Here is a 17,610-nt window from a genome sequence, read left to right as displayed (position 1 = left end):
CATTTTCAGCAACATGTATGGACATAGAAATTATCATACTCAGTGAATTAAGTCAGAAAGAGAGAGGCAAATATCATATGATATCACTCATATGTGAAATCTAATTTATAAAATGCAAATTAACTAATTTATAAAACAGAAACAGACTTATAGATATGGAAAACAAACTTATGGTTACCAAAGAGGAAACATGAGGGGGTGGGAATAAATCAGGAGCTTGGGATGAACACACACAAACTACTATATATAAGATAAATAACCTACAAGGACCTACTGTATAGCTCAGAAAACTAGTGAATATTCTGTGATAACCTATATGAGAAATGTATCTTAAAAAGAATGAATATATGTATATGTATAACTGAGTCACTTGGTGTACACCTGAAACTACTACAACATTGTAAATCAACTATACTCCAATAAAAATAGTTTGTGTATTTTGATCCCAAACTCCTAATTTATCCCTCCTCCAGCTCCCTTTGGTAGCCATACATTTGTTTGCTATGTCTGTGAGTCTATTTCTGTTTTGTAAATAAGTTCATTTGTTTCTTTTTTTATATTCCACATTTAAGTGATATCATATATTTGTCTTTCTCTGACTTACTTCACTTAGTATGATAATCTATGTTCATCCATGTTGCTGCAAATTGCATCATTTCATTCTTTTTCATGGCTGAATAATATTCCTTTATAGGTATATATATTCCACATCTTATTTATCCACTCATCTGTCAATGGACATTTAGTTTACTCCCACGTCTTGGCTATTGTAAATAGTACTGCTATGAATATTGACATGCATGTATCTTTTTGAAGTATAGTTTTCTCTGGATATATGCCCAGAGTTGGGATTGCTGGATCATATGGTAACTCTATTTTTAGTTTTTTAAGAAACCTCCATACTGTTCTCTATAGTGGCCTCACCAATTTACATTCCCACAAACAGTGCAGGAGAGTTCCTTTTTCTCCACACACTTTCCAGAATTTATTATTTGTAGACTTTTAGATGATTGCCATTCTGACTGCTTTGAGGTGATACCTCATTGTAGTTTTGATTTACACTTCTCTAATATATAGTGATGTTGATCATCTTTTCCTGTTACTGTTGGCCATCTGTGTGTCTTTGGAGAAATGTCTATTTAGATCTTCTGCCCATTTTTGAATTGTTTTCTTTTCTTTCTTTCTTTCTTTTTTTTTTTTGATATTGAGCTGTATGAGCTGTTTGTATATTTTGTAAATGAATCCCTTGTCTGTCATATCATTTGCAAATATTTTATTCCATTCTGTAGGCTGTCTTTTCATTTTGTTTATGGTTTCCATTGCTGTTGTTTAATTTTCTTGTATGCACAGCTGAACACATTCCCTAATTTCCCTTGGAGTTAGGTGTGGCAATGTAATTGGATTCTAGGCATTGGGCTGTGTGGTGAAGTGTTGTAAGTCATTTTTATGCCTGAATAATCAATATTTCTAAATGAGACCTTCCAGGCTCTTACTCCTTCCAGCTGGATGATGATATGTACAGCAGTTTTGGAAAACACATTTTGCTGATGGCAGAATTTCCATAAGTCTTTCCGAACTAACAACATTTTGGTCTGTATATAGGAGCCAAAAGTAAGTCACTATGTTGAGGTCTACTTGTTATAGCAGTCACTACTCTAGCTTAAAGAATTTGTATGAACATTTTAAAGTAAAATCTGTGATGATATAAATTCTCTCAGCTTCTGAAAGTTTACCATTGCTTTGAAATAAGGAATAAAGTACTTATGCTGGATCACAATGGCCTCAGTGACCTGGACTCTGGCTAGAGTCCTCAGATCTCCCTTTATACTTCTCCCCAGCTCTGCTCATTTGGGCTACCATCGCATTAACAGACTGGCTATTCTTTAACATACTAAGAATGTTCCTTTTTCTAGGAATTTTCACATGCAATTTCACTTGCCTGGAAAACTATTCCCCCAGATATCTGCATGGCACATCATTTTACATCTATATGCTTTCTACCCAGATGTTTCTCTCATGCTATGAATGCTGGGCTGGATCACAAGCACTGCCAGGAAGTCCAGCAGAGTCAGTGCCCTGGAGAGCAACTCTCAATCTCAGTGCTTCCTTCAGGAACATAATTTTTGGAGGCATTTTATAGATTCTCAGAAATTCCCAGGAATATCAATACCCTGTTGCTCACAGTGGCATCCTTAATAATACCTTCTTAATCATTTTCTGCCCATATTCTCCTCACTACCTCATGCATGCAATAATATTATTATAAGGGAGCAAAACTTGCCATCCTAAAATGTGTCTCTTTGGAATGAGGATCAATTAAAGCTGATTATTTTTAAGAAAAAGAAGACTCAGACGTTTTTCTTGTTACCTCTCCTTTCACTGCCTAAAATAATTTAAAGTGCCTCTTCCCAGAATAGAGCTATCATTAGAGATGTCTACAAAGAACATGGGCTAAGTGTGGTGAGGGTTACTGAGCAGGGCGAAGTGTGGTGAGGGTTAGAGATCAGGGGACACAGTCCACTCTGTGTCTTATTGTCTCTGCATGACCCAGCATTCATTTGTTTACCAAATATTTGCTTTCTATTTCCATGTGAATTGCCTTCCTCCCATTTGAAGTCGCAAACCACTTCCGCAACATCCTCTTTTGTCTTTAACTAAAGATGGTATTTAAGGTGAGGTCTTTGGCCATTTTGGTGATTACTCAGTTTTCCTGTGTGTCATGTATACATGTTATTAAACTTTTGTTTAATTTTCTCCTGTTAATTTGTCTCGTGCCAATTTAATTTTTGGACCAGCCAAAAGAACTTAAAAGGGTAGAAAAAAATGTCTTCCTCCTTGACACCATCTACACCTAAGTTCTTTTTTCAAGATATGATCTCAGGAGAACCCAAACTAACATTTTCCTTACCACCTGCCCTTTCATGAGGCTCTAAGAGCCATTTGTACACATTGTGTCTTTATCTTTGACATTGGCGATATATCATTACATCACAGTGTATCTAGCAATCGAATTATTTATTTATTTTTAAAATTGAGATCCACTAGGCTTCTTGAATTGGTGTATTCAAATGTATCATCAATTGTAAAAAATATTCAACAAATATCTCTTTAAATGTTACATCTTCTCTTTCTTTCCTCTGATAAGCCAATAATAATTGTTATATATTTTCATTCTATCATTATTTCTTTTTAATATTTTTGATCTCCTCTCTCCCACATTCAGAATTGCATATTTTGACATATTTACAAGTTCACTAATTCTCTTTTTGGCTTTTTTGCTCCTGCTTTTCAATATATCTAATGGGTTTTTATTTCTATTACTATTTGTTCTTTATTTCTAGAAGTATTTTTTTTTTAACTTCTTTTTCAGTTCTGTAGATAACACTTATTCCTTAATCATGCTTTTGGTATACACTTTTATTTTATTAAACATATTAAACATACACATTTCATGATTTTACATAATTATAATATGCTCATATTCTGCCCTTGTGCTTGATAATTCTCAGTCATGTTTCTAGTGTCCTTGTGCACTTTGTGCTTTTTGGACAGCAAGCTCAAATCCTATGGAACTTTATCTATGCAAAATATTTTTGTTCTAACTTTAATACATATTCATCCAGGGAGCATTACAATTGCTTTTGCCTAGTGGTTTGGGGCTCCTACTTTTGGGGGTCATGTAGCTTTAGTAAATTCTGACTCCAAACCTTGTGAATGAAAAATGTTGCCTGCCATATCAGTAAACAAAGGATGTTGCAGCCATCAAGCCACTACAGCCAGTCACCCTGGCAGTGAGCCCTGAGGGAGCTCAGGATGGAGACAAAGAGGCTGCCCACTGCCAACACCTTAGCTACTGCAGGCACCCCCCAATGGTGCGGCCTGAGGAGACTCAGGATGGGAAAGAACATGATACTGGCCCTAGATAGCTAAGGTGCATATCAAAGAATGATTTCAATGGGCCCAGACTTTTGTTTCTTTCCACACATAGAACAGTGTTGAATTCATTAACTTGAGATATCTGATTTTCTTTAATTAATGATAATCTTTTGATGTTCTGACTACCTGGTCTTTGTTGCAAAAATTCCTATATATCCTGGCTCCTACCTTACCTCTTTGGAGCAGTCCCTCAAAGTGATCTGAGAATCTATCTCCTGGACTTGAAGTCCTCAGAAAATCCACTGAATCAAACATAACTCTCAACTTTTAGGTTGTGCATTTTTTTGTTGACAAACCAATGAGGGTAGATGAGAAACTTTAGAAGAAGACGTTTTGTTATACTGAATTTTTTGCCTCCATTCAGTAAAAAGGCCATGACAGGCAAGTCTTCCATTGCAGGACACTTTTGTCTGTTTGACACAGGGGGTGGCACTTTTGGATGTTTTTAGATATCCCAAGCTTTATGGTAGCATCTTGGATCTGAACTCCTATCATGTAGGGAGTTCAAGTTTTGTTTCCTGTTCTCATGCCCTAGGTTTTCACTAATTAAAAAATGCTCCAGACACATATACTCGTCTGAAAACACCCTCATATTTTAGGATGTTTCTTGTTGTTTCTGATCTTACCCACTATTTCAGTTATTTGTTTAAATGGTGGTTTTAATATTTTATTCATAGTTTAAATGTGCCCTAAACTAGGAGGATTTCTCCAACAATATTGCCAGAAATGCCTAGTTCTCAGTTACCTTTAGTACACAAATGAAATATACTGCTCTCAGGAATTATGCTCCTATTACCTATAAAGTACTTATCTTCATCTTATAGTACCTACACTCGGCAATTCCTTTACCTTTTGCTATAGACTTACACAAAATTATTTTCTCTTTGTCTCTGTTCATCCTATTGCCTTTGCCTAAAATATATATTTTTTAAAACTCAGCTGTAGATCCCTTCAATATGAAGCTATCTATATTCACCATAGTTAAATTTTTTCTACTTTCTCCCATACATATCTGTGTCTTGACCCTGGTAACATTCTTGCTCATTTATAAAAATGAATCTTCAAAGGTGATGGTTATATCATGCTCATCTGTCTTTCACAACACTTTAGCAAATATCCTAAGTCATGAAGTGTTCTTATTTACATTTTTTTAATGAAAGAATCTGCACTTACCTTATATATTAATTTATTAAAAATAACTCTAATAAACACATAGTATTTTGTTCTTAAATGATGAGAAATTGCAGTCTCAAAGAAGGTTGGCAACTCACCTAAAAGTATCCAATTAGTAAGCAGTAGAACTGAGGTTTGGACAGAATTCTATCTCATCCCAAAGTTTTTGGTACTTCAATTTTACCAAGCATCCTTCTAACATTGGCGGGCCCAGAGAAAATCCAAATTGAATTCTGCATACATACAACTGTTAAATTGTTGAATAAAATTTGTCCTAGCATCCTAGTTGACAAAAATATACTCACAATGACCTGAAAAGTAAGATGACATTTAGAAATTTATAATTCCTCAGCGTTTTCTGCAAGACCATGGTCGTGTGTGGAGAGCAAACCCTTCAGTCTCTGACTAATTCTGTCCTTGGTTTTTTTTCTCCCTACCCTGGCACCATTCTATATCTCACATCCAAAAATCAGCCACACTTTGGCTACCCTTTAAAACTAGGTGCACACTGGCAGCTTGGTCTACCTAGATCCAGGGAAGAGACCCATAAGCCATTTGCAGCACAGAGCTCTAGGGTCCCAAATTGCTCTCTCACAGAGAGCAATCTGGAAAGGGAGATTGTCTCTTATTAGATACATGCATTTGGCACAGGACTGTTTATTCCATGGGAAGGAGCATAGGTGGAGTGGAGGAAGGCCAAAGTAAGACCCTCCAACACATAGGACCTGGAGAAAGTCCTTGAAGAGTCCTTGCCTGAGTCTAGAAGAGGAACTACATATTATTTGTCAAATTTCAAAATGCAGGAAGTTAGACCATTAATCAATTAATTATCAGAAATACACTCAGACCATCCAGGTTATATTTAAAAGCCCCATATAGCAAGCATTACCCGAGGCACATATATGTGGAATCTAAAATACAATACAAATGAACTTATTTACAAAACAGAAACAGACTCACAGACATAAAAAACAAATGTATGGTTACTAAAGCGGAAGAGGAGGAGGTAAATCAGGAGTTTGGGATTAGCAGATACAAGCGACTATGTATAAAATAGATACACAACAATGTCCTACCCTATAGCTAGGGAACTATATTCAATATCTTGTAATAATTATAATGAGAAAGAATATGATATATATATATATATATATATATCTGAATTACACCTGAAATTGACAAAACATTGTAAATTAACTGCACTTCAATCAATCAATCTCCCTTGGGGGAATAAAAGGGACTACCCAGAAAAAATATGTAAAATTACTGAACAGTGCAAGTCCAATCTACAGAGCAGATCCTGCAATCTACAAGGTTAGAACTTTACTGTGCAGTGATTATAGCAGGCATTCTCAGCATTTTCATTTTAAATTCTTCCTCCCAAACACTCTTTATAGTTATTTTAGGATGAGAGAGAGTGGAACAGAGTATTATTTATTTCCCAATCAATGTCTTATGGTGAAATATATAAGAAAAAAGGAGAGTAGATGATGTGGATTTTGATAATAATATAATTATATATGCTGTTATACTATTCAACAAATCAAAAGATTAACTTAATTGTATTTTAAACCATTTTATTCTTTCCAGCCAAGATTGTCCTGTTTTTCAACACATAGCAGAATGGAATTCTTAGATATTGTTGAAATCAAAACAATGGAATAAAACCTGTGAATATTTATGTCTTCCATTACAGGAGATGTTCTGCTTATGACTTTAGACAATTGCTTTTCCCAATGCTTCTTGTACAACACCCCACCACCACCACCACCCTGGATTTAGACTCTTGTATTTCTCTTTGCTAAGATTTAATCATTAAAATTATATATATATATATATATATATATATATATATATATATATATAAATGACTTTCATTTTACCTCTATATTTTTCTACACAGCTTTCTTAAATGATCACAGGCTTAATAAAATCCTTGAAATAAACAAGAATTAAGGGAACTGGAAATATGCACATCATTTTTCTAAACATACAGAAGGAAAGCTGGTTGGTTTTTCTATGGTTATCAGTCAAAGATTAGGCAGTGTCACTGGTCAACTTGCAAATATGAACATTTGTCTTTAGGACATTTCAATATATCTATGGAAGTAAATTAGTTGGAGACACTAGGAGTACTATTTCTTCTATTTACTGTAATTATATCTTGGTGTCACTAAGAAAATGTATTATTATATCCTCAGGAATACATATATATATATATATATATATATATATATATATATATATATATATATGGAGAGATGTAAGAATGTGTCACACCCCAGGGATTATAGACCTAATAGAACTGTAGTATTTTCTACTCCCATTTACACTTTTTCACATATGAAAAGAAGTATGTTGCCAAGAATACCTGGGATTGGAAGGCTTTAATATTTTAATTTGGGAAGAACATAGCATTGTTTTCCCTCTACAATGCAGTTTAAAGCAAATAACAAAAACAGTCTAAATAAAAACATTTCAAACTCTGCTTTAATATTGGCTTTAGTGACCAAGGTCAATAACATATTATTATCTTCCTTGCTTTTCAGAACTACATTATCACTGAATCAGTATTAACGGTGATGAATAATCCAACCTCCTGCTTAATTTCTTGATATTGTCCTAAATCTAATTTCAGAATGTCTTCATCCTATAGATGAGAAAACTGAACCTACATTCATTCATTCATTCATTCATCCAATAAATACCTATTAAATGCTTAATATTTGTCAAGTACTGCCACTTGGGCTATAGCAGTGGGGGTAAAACATCCACTTGCTTACATGGTGCTTTCATTTGTGAACAAACAAACAAAAAGAGTGTCACTCATTATTCCCCTATACAAAAAGTTAAGTCACAACCCACCACAGTGCCCAAAACAGTGTACCCTGAGAGAAATTCAGGATGGAAAAATAAAGCATGAAGCATTCTGTGTTTGGGATATAAGGCCTCCTAAATAGTTAAGATGCATATCTAAGGAAGAACTTAACTGACCTCAGATTCTTGCATATGAATCACTTGGCTGCACACCTGAAACTAACACAATATTGTAAATCAACCATACCTCAATAAAAAATAAATAATAATAAAAAGAAAATTAAACACACTAAAATCATTAACTTGAGATATTTGTTCTTTGTGATTAGCAGTAACTTTTTTAATGCTTGATTACATGTATTTCCCAGCCAAAAATAAATTGTATATATACTGGCTTCTCCTCTACCTTTGTGCAGCAGTTCCTCAGAGCTATCTGAGAGACTGTCTTCTAGGCTATAGTCCTCAGTAAAATCCCCAAATAAAAGAGAAGCACTGAAACTCATTGCTTTTACCTTGTTTCCTTTTTGTTTGTTTGTTTTCAGTCAAAACATTTTTTAAGATGTAATGGGGGCATCTGCAGTAAACAGTTAAAGAAATATATATGAAATATAATTGTAGATAGAGATCGATGCCTTGAAAAATAAAAATGAGAAGAGTAATATGATGTAAAGATGAGGAGAGGCATTAGAAAGATGTGAGATAACAAGTAATATGTTCCTGGCACAGGGATCTTGAAACCTTGTAATTCCCTAATTTATAAGAACTCTGAAAGCATCTCTTGTTCTAATATTGGTCTTTGATCTCTGTTCCTGGCACAGAGTTCCTGAAGTCCTTATAATTTCCTGGGTGATAGGAATGTGTTCCTTCTAAAGAGGTGACTCTGGATGGCTTTCTGGATGGTTTCTAGATGAGAACTTGCCACTGGAAAGACCATATCATGATTAGAAATTTGGAATTTTCAGCCCTGCCCTCCATTCTCTTGAGAAGGGAGAAGGGCTGAAAATGAAGTTAATGATTGATCATTCCTACATGATGAAACCTCCATAAAATCCCCAAAGTATAGGGTTTGGTCATCTTCCTGGTTGGTGGACATGTAGAGGTTCATGGAGAGTGGTGCCTTTGAGAGGACATGAAAACTCTCTGCCCCTTCCACATACCTTGTCCTATACCTTCCATCTGGATGTTTATCTCTGCCCTTTATCATATTCTTTAATAAGCTGGTAAACATAAGTAAGTGTTTCCCTGAGTTCTATGAGTTGCTCCAGTAAATTAATTGAACCTGAGGAGGGGGTCATGTGAACCTCCAATCTGTAGCCAAATCAAACAGAAGTTGTATGTAACCTGGAGACCTGGTACTTGAGATTGGCCTCTGAAGTAGGGTAGGGGCAGTCTTATGGGTCTGAGGCTTAACCTGTGGGAAGTGACCCTATCTCTAAGTAGACAGTGTCAGAATTGTGTTAAACTGTAGGACACCTAGCTGGTATCATGGAAAATTTCTTAATGTGGGGGAAAATCCCACACATTGGTAAACAGAGTGAAGCGTTTTGTGTGAATGGTAAGAGACACACAGGAAAGAAACACATAGTAGGGAAGAACTGGAATTTTCCCTACATAGAAAAAAATGTTTTGTTTTGTTTTGTTTTCTTCTTTTACAGAAGGGATAGGCAAGGAAGACTTCTCTGAAGAGGGGATGTTTGAACTCTGACTGAAAGATCAAAAGAAAACTGTAAACCAAGGAAGAGCTGGAGAATTTGAGGACTGACTGCTGACTGAATCTGCCGCTAAAGTGGGTAGAAGGAGAAAACAAGATAAAAGCAAGCCAATAAAGCAAAACTAAACATAAAGATGTGAATTGGTATAAGCAGTGTTTTTTGCTTGCTTCCATTTTTCTGCTGTCCATGTCTAAGTACCTTCCTGTTGCAAGAGCCAAGCTAAATGGAATTATAAGACCCCTCTTAAATCCTTCTTATTGATGCTGAAAACTCAGCCTCTGTGCACCAGTGCTGCAGCAAATCTCAGAAAGAGTTTTCGGTGAAGTAGAAAAGAATAGCTTTATTTTTTGCCAGGCAAAGGGGGACACATCAGGCTCCTGACCTCAAAAACTGTGTGTGTAAGGTCGGATCTTAACAAAAACGGCACCGCAAAACAAAGGAAAGCTTCAAGTGAGCTTTATTAGGGAGCGCTCCCGGGCGAGGTTCACTGGTCCGAGAGAAAGGGGCCAGAGAAGTCGCGTCCAGTACTGGATGAGGGGAATTTTTATTGGGGTAAAAGCAGAAGGCGGCTTGCAAGGGGAGGGGGTGGTTTGCTATACAGGGTAATTCCTTATTTGGTGAGGATACAGCAGGGCCAGGTGTTGGTTGGTCTGTTGTGGGGCATAAGCCCATTTTCCCTTCCAGTCAGCCCCATTGTTTTCTGGGCAGGAAGTTAGAGTCTCTTGTTGATTCCCAGAACAGGTGAGGTCGTTATGTCCCAATGCCTCTCCTACCTCATACTGGTCGATGTTTTCTCTTACCCCCCGGGCCTCCTTTCCCCCCCGGGCCAACGGACCTTACAGTGTGTCCTAAGCCAGGAGGATTTCGTGAGGAGTTTCACAACAATAATTCAAGGGTAGGGTTGCTGATAAGATTAGGGTGTGTGTAGGACCTGCACTCTTTAATCTGGTCTCAAGTAATCTCTTGATGAGCTTCTCTGGTTCCTTTAATCTGGCCTCAGGTAGTCTTCTCTGGAATGAAGAATGCTGACATCTTCCATTTGTTGGGAGTTTTACTTCTACAAAGAGCTTAAAGATATTGCCATGTGTATCCCTTGAGGTGGAACCAGGACACTGCTCCAAGGCTGCATTATTGTTTCTTGGCTCTTCCTCCTTTGTGTCTGCATCCCTTCCCTTCCCTGATTATACACTTTGGAACTCAGGAAAGGTCATGGAGACTGCAGTCTGTCCCCTATAAACAAGAAACGGTGGGCATGGTAAGGCTTCCATGCCCAGGAGCCCCACAGGGTCCTGCTTGGTTTTATTACTTCCACTCTTTCTCAGAATTAATTACTGAAGATAGGATTTTTTGAGCATTTTTCTGTGAATACATAAAGACACATACACACACACTGCTTTCTAAATGTTTTCAACAAACTAGATCAATATTTACATTTTGTCCTCAAACTTTTCAGCTAAAATGTCCATAAGTCTTAGAAACTAATGTATATCAGTACATCTAAGTCTATCTTAGTCCTCCTAAAGATGACATAATCTAATATATAGCCTAAATGTATTATTAAATTTAAATATTTCTCTATTGATTAGCATTAGAATTATTTTCAATATTAACTATTTAAATGATGCTGAAATTGATATTCCTGAATATATATCAGGAATATATATCAGTAGTATAGGTAAAAGCATTTCTTAAGAATAGAGTAGTAGGGGCTTCCCTGGTGGCGCAGTGGTTGAGAATCTGCCCGCTAATGCAGGGGACATGGGTTCGAGCCCTGGTCTGGGAGGATGCCATATGCCGTGAAGCAACTAGGCCCATGAACCACCACTACTGAGCCTGCGCGTCTGGAGCCTGTGCTCCGTAACAAGAGAGGCCGTGATAGTGAGAGGCCCACGCACCGCAATGAAGAGTGGCCCCCACTTGCCACAATTAGAGAAGGCCCTCACACAGAAACGAAGACCCAACACAGAAAAAATAAATAAATTAATAAACTCTTACCCCCAATATCTTAAAAAAAAGAAAAAAAGAATAGAGTAGTAAAAATGAAATTTGTGGATTAAAGGAAATGTGATTTTTTGTTTGAGTAGATACTGTCAGATATCTACCAATAAGAACTCAATTATTATTCTTAATAATCATGGATAAGAGCACTAGTTTCTCCACAGCCTCTCTAGAATTAACTATTCTCAATCACATATATTTGACCCAACTGAAAGGGTAACTCATAGCAAATCATTATTGTTTACATTAGTATTTCTCTGATGACTAGTACAGTTGAGTCCCTTTTTTGTGCATTCATGATTATTTATGTTTTGTTTTGTCAGGGAGGAAAAAATTTCCCTCTATAGTTCTAGGTTCTTCTGGCTGGTTTAAGAATTAAATTGACATGAGACAGATTAATTGAAGAAAATCAAACACAAGTTTAATAGCATGTATATGTGATAGAGACACAGTAAAATGGAGTAACTCACCAAAATGGCTGAAACCTTCACCTTAAATACCATTGAAACAGGAAGGTCCTGTGGGGCTCCGGGTACAAATCCTTTCTGTGTCCCCTGTTTCTTGTTTGTAGGAAACAGGCTTTATTCAGCCTCCTTAAACTTCCCTGAGTTCCAAAGGGCAGGTTCAAACAGTTGGTAATCAGGAAAGGAAGGGGATGCAGAGACAAGGGAGAGGAATTCAAGAAACAATAGTTCAGCCTTGAGGAAAGGTCCTGGTTCCTCCTTTCTCCAAGGAATGTACATAACAATATCTTTGAGTTCTTCTGCAGAACTAAAGCCCCCAACCAGGTAGAGGATGGCAACTTCAAGCTGAGTACAAGATTCCTGGAGCACCGCCCTGCTACCTCACCACCAACCAATCAGAAGAAAGTCACACACCCCACAGCCTTCACACCAAATTTTGCCTATAAAACTTCTTCCCCCAAACTGTCATGGAGTTTGTGGGTTATGAGCAACAGCCAACTGTTTTCCTTGCTTGGCCCTGCAATAAACCTTTCTCTGCTCCAAACTCCAACATCTTAATTTAATTGGCCTCACTGTCCATTGGGCACATGAACTTTGTTCAGTAACGCCATCTCCAGCTAAAGACAACAGAGGATGTTGGGGTAGTGGTTTGGGACTTCAAAGGGAAGGAAAGCAATTCACATCAAGAAGAAAAAGCAAATATTTGATAAACAAATGTTTGCTGAGCCATAAAGACACAAAGGGGCCTCTGATCTCTATGTTCTGCTCAGTAACCCCCACCACACCTAGCCCATATTATTTGTAGATATCTCTGATTATAGCTCTATTCTGGGAAGAAGCTCTTTAGCTAAATTATTTTAGGCAGTTAGGAGACAGATCAAAGTTTCTTCCTGAGTCTTTTGTGCCTTGAATGCTTTCAGCTTGAAATAATTCACATGCCAAAGAGACATTTAGAGATGGTAAATTTTGCTCCTCTACAGTTTCATCTTTTTCTTCTCTAAATCTTCATTTTTTTTCTTGTATGATACTTTAGTTTTTGAAAATTCACTTCAAATAACGCTTCCAGAAATGTGTTTATGGTCATAAAATTTCTGGGTTTTTGGATGTGAGAATGTTATTTTTCTCTCCCATTTGAATGCTAGTATTGTGTAGTAGAGAATTCTATGTTTAAAAACATTTTTCCTCAGAACTCAGGCAATGTTTCTCCACCGCTTTCCAGCTTTTGATACTGTTATTTTGTTTCTCATTTCATTATAGGTAATTTGAGTTCTTTTCCTTTCTGAATATTTTTTGGATGTCTTTAATGTTGATGTAGTGAAATTTCATCATGATGTATCTATCTAGATGTTTAGGAGTTTTTCATTTTTTTGTTTTGTTTTTTTTGTTTTGTATCCATAGCCACATTGTGCTCTCTTTCAGTTTGTATACTTGTGTATTTTTTCAGCTATGAGAAGTATTTTATTAAATTTTTGATTATTCTTTACATCAGACACTGGAGGATGTATTCTCTCAACTTACCTCTGAACTTTTTCCCATATAAATCATTGCTTAGACATTTTTTGCTTCATTTATGGTTTTGGTTTGATTATTTAGCTAATTTACTCTTCAATTATTTCTTTTAAGTCATTCAATTCTGCATTTTTTTCTTGTTGTCTTCATTGTAGTTGTTATTTAAAACATCTGGTTTTTATTTTTGGTTTCCAAGTCTTTTGCTTGAATCTTTCTCATATTATTTATGCATTTTCTAATGTTTTCTATCTATTTTGTGAATTCTGTTTTCTTCAGTACTAATTATTTTACTAAATATTTGCCCACTTTGATGATATTGGTATTCTTCAAAGGTTTACTAATTCCACATTTTCTGATTCTTTCTTTGTTCCTTCCTTTGTTCCTTCCTTCCTTCCTTTTCTCTTTTCTTTCTTTCTTTCTTTCTTTCTTTCTTTCTTTCTTTCTTTCTTTCTTTCTTTCTTTCTTTCTTTCTTTCTTTCTTTCTTTCTTTCTTTCTTTCTTTCTTTTTCTTTCTTTCTTTCTTTCTATGAATCCTGCTTACCTCCATGTTCATTCTTGTTACTGACCACAAGTTCATGTGCCCAATACACAGTGAGTCCAAATTAAACAAAATGTTGGAATTTGGAGCAAAGAAAGTTTTATTGCAGTGCCAAGCAAGAAGAACAGGTGGCTTGTGCTCAGAAACTACAAACTCCACAATGGCTTTCAGGAAAAAGTTTTTATAGTCAAAAGTTGGGGTAAGGGCACCAGGGTATGTGACACTCTTCTGATTGCTTGGTGGTGAAGTAACAGGGCAGTGATATTGGTATGTATATTCCTTGAAGAGGAACCAGGATCCTGCCCCAAGGCTGCACTATTGTTTCTTGACTATCCCTCCCATGTCTCTGCATCCCTCCCTTCCCTGGTTAGAAACTGCTTGAATCTGCCCTTTGGAACTCAGGGAAGGTCAAGGAGGCTGAATGAAGCCTATATTCTACAAGCAACAAACAGGGAACACAGAAAGGATTCGTACCCGGGAGCCCCAGAGTGTCCTGCTTGATTTCATTCTCACTGAACCCTGGGTACTTTTTGTGATTTTAGGGGGAAGAGTGAGTATTGTGCTGGTAGTTTTTCATCCAGATGTCATAAAGTCTAGTCATCAGATCCACAGAGTTAGTTCATCCTCAACTTCAACTCTCAGTCTCTTTTCAGCTTGGTGATATAACTGGTGGTGATGTGGTGAGAAAAGGATAACAGGCCTAGCTACTACATTTTAATCTTTTAAGTTAATTAATCACCTGGATGGATTAATTTGTTGAATCTGAACCCTAAACTCCTGTAAATTATATCTTCATTTATTCACTCAAGGCTATGGGTTGTTCCTTTGGTTTAGTTTCTCTGTATATCTGATCCTGTTTGTTTTCTTTTGTTTAAGGACTCCTTAATATTTCTGATCCATTGATGGCACTATTCCTATTTATGGTTTTTTTCACTCTTACCTCAATGATTTTTAGGGATGAGAGAATATAGATAAGAGCATCAGTTTATTATATCAATTTATTTTCCCCCAAAAGGTACATTTTAGTAAATAATATACAGGAAGAACTGCATATAAATCACAGGGAAAAATCACAATAAATATTCATAAAATGAAAATAACTGTATCAGCAACACCCAGGTTAAAAACAGAACCTTACCAGCATGCCAGAAGTCTCCCTGTTCCCTTTCTCTTTGACTACCCTCCCTCAAGGTAGTCCTGACTTCTAACGTAACAGATTAGTTTCACTAAGTTTTTAGTTTTATATGAATGATTCATCTACAAAATCTTTGATTTTTTTGTCTTCTTGTGCTAGACATTATGCTGTGATATTTGTTGTCTTATGTAAATGTGGTGGCCACTACCATAAGGACTTATCTTACCTCCAATCCAAAATGATAACTCTACCATTATTTTTTTAATTTGTTTTTCCTTGAGAAGTAATATTGTTGATTATTTTTTTTCATGTTTATTGTCTTTGGATACTATATTTTGTAAAGTATCAAATATAAGTATTTTCCCTTCTTTTCTATTGAGTTATATATTTTAAAATAATAAATTGAAGAAGTTATGTATATATTCTAGATATTTCACTTTACATATTTTGCCAGTTTCTTCACCCACTCTGTAGCTTGCCTTTCCACTCTCTTAATGTATTTTTTGATAGAAGTTCTAGTTTTAACGTGGTATTATTTATCAGGTATTGTTTTATGGGCAGTGCTTTTATGTGTTGTAGGTCATAAAGATGCTTTCATAAGCTTTCTTCTAGGATATTAATAGTGTGTGTGTGTGTGTGTGTGTGTGTGTGTGTGTTTAATGTTTTACACTTAATTGTATGTTCCATCTATGATTGATATTTTTTTATGGACTAAGATAAGTGTCAGAACTTATTGTTTTTCCATATGACTATTCAATTGATCCAGTTCCTTTATTGAAAACATGACTCATCGACCACCATAAAGGAGACTCATCTTTTTTGTCAATTGAGGTAACTATTTTCAAATTAAAATTGAAATTTATGTTACAAAGAAAAAAATAGCTAATGAAATATTTGTTTTATTGTAAATAAGCTGTGTAAAATGCATTGCTATTTAATTCACTTAAAATTTTAAAAAGTTCTTTTTATATTTTTTTAGCATCTTTATTGAAGTATAATTGCTTTACAATGGTGTGTTAGTTTCTGCTTTATAACAAAGTGAATCAGCTATACATATACATATAAAATTCAAGTGGCCACATTAGACAAACCATATTTAACAATTTACTAGCTCATAACATCAGTCAATTAAAGACAAAAAGAGGCACCTTCAGAGGAACACTATTCACAAAACTTGTTCTAAGTGTTGTCATTAAAATTATATGCTGCAAGCTATGTAGTTTCTGAAGTTGCCAAAATAAAAGCCTTCATTGATCAGGAAAAATAATTCTTAAACACACTTATAGATATTTTGTTTAATAATGAAAGGAGTATAACTTTTATAATAAAGTGTGATTTACAAGTGTTGTTTTCTTCCTGAATTGAATTTTGTGCATAAATATTTGCTAACCACTGTGGCACAGTAAGTAGGATTTTCACATAAGGGCTTCTTTGAGTATTGAGCAACAATAATAAGATACACTTTTTTCTAGTGTTAAACATTTTTGTTGCAAGGATAGAGAGTGTTTAAGATCATAGCTTGCAAAAAGAAAAAAATAATTAAAAACAAATTAATCACAGGAATTTGAGGGTTTTATTCTGTGAGAAGTTAAGAATGTTGCTTGTTATTATCAATCCACATATTACTGTGAGTGTGGGTTGCATTAGCATAACTTTTTTTCTTTGTGGTTTCCAAAATCATTATTTTGAATGTCTAAATTCTTTACATTAATGATTAAAGCAAATAATTGCTCATTTTAGTTTCAAGGGAGTCATTTCTCATAAATAATCAGTGTTCTTCCTTCTAAAATTTCAGCTCATTTTATCTTGCTCTTCTTAGAGTGACAATGTTGCTGAATTCATCACTTTTCTCTATTGAACTCTAATTCTGAGAAACCACACAGACACGCACACATGGAGTTAATACCTTAGATGGGTGGATGAGGGCATAATAACATTCCTTCACCCAGGGTCCAGTTCTTGTGAGCAATGACATTCATAAACCTACAGCCCTTTCTAGGGTTGTGATGACATCCAATTGTTGCTAATCTCTCAATGATGCTTCTCCATCCATCCCTTAACCCTGTACACATTTTTTTGTTATTGTGTTTTCATCAATCTCTCTTCAGTCACTGCATTGAGTGAATTCTGAGTTTCCTTCTGGTGCCCTGAGTGATACAACCAACACTGACAATCTCTTACCTATAGAAAATTGTGTGAAATATGTAGACACATTTTATCTTAAATAATTTTTTTAATAATACTTTAGAACTTGCAATAATATATCTATTATAGAGGTGAGAAAACTTGCTTCCCATAGCTTGAGAGTATAGAAGCCTAAATCTTAAG

Source organism: Pseudorca crassidens, chromosome 19, assembly GCF_039906515.1.
Source record: "Pseudorca crassidens isolate mPseCra1 chromosome 19, mPseCra1.hap1, whole genome shotgun sequence".
NCBI classification, from domain to species: domain Eukaryota; kingdom Metazoa; phylum Chordata; class Mammalia; order Artiodactyla; family Delphinidae; genus Pseudorca; species Pseudorca crassidens.
The sequence above is the reverse complement of the archived record's forward strand: the minus strand, read 5'-3'. Positions refer to the sequence as shown.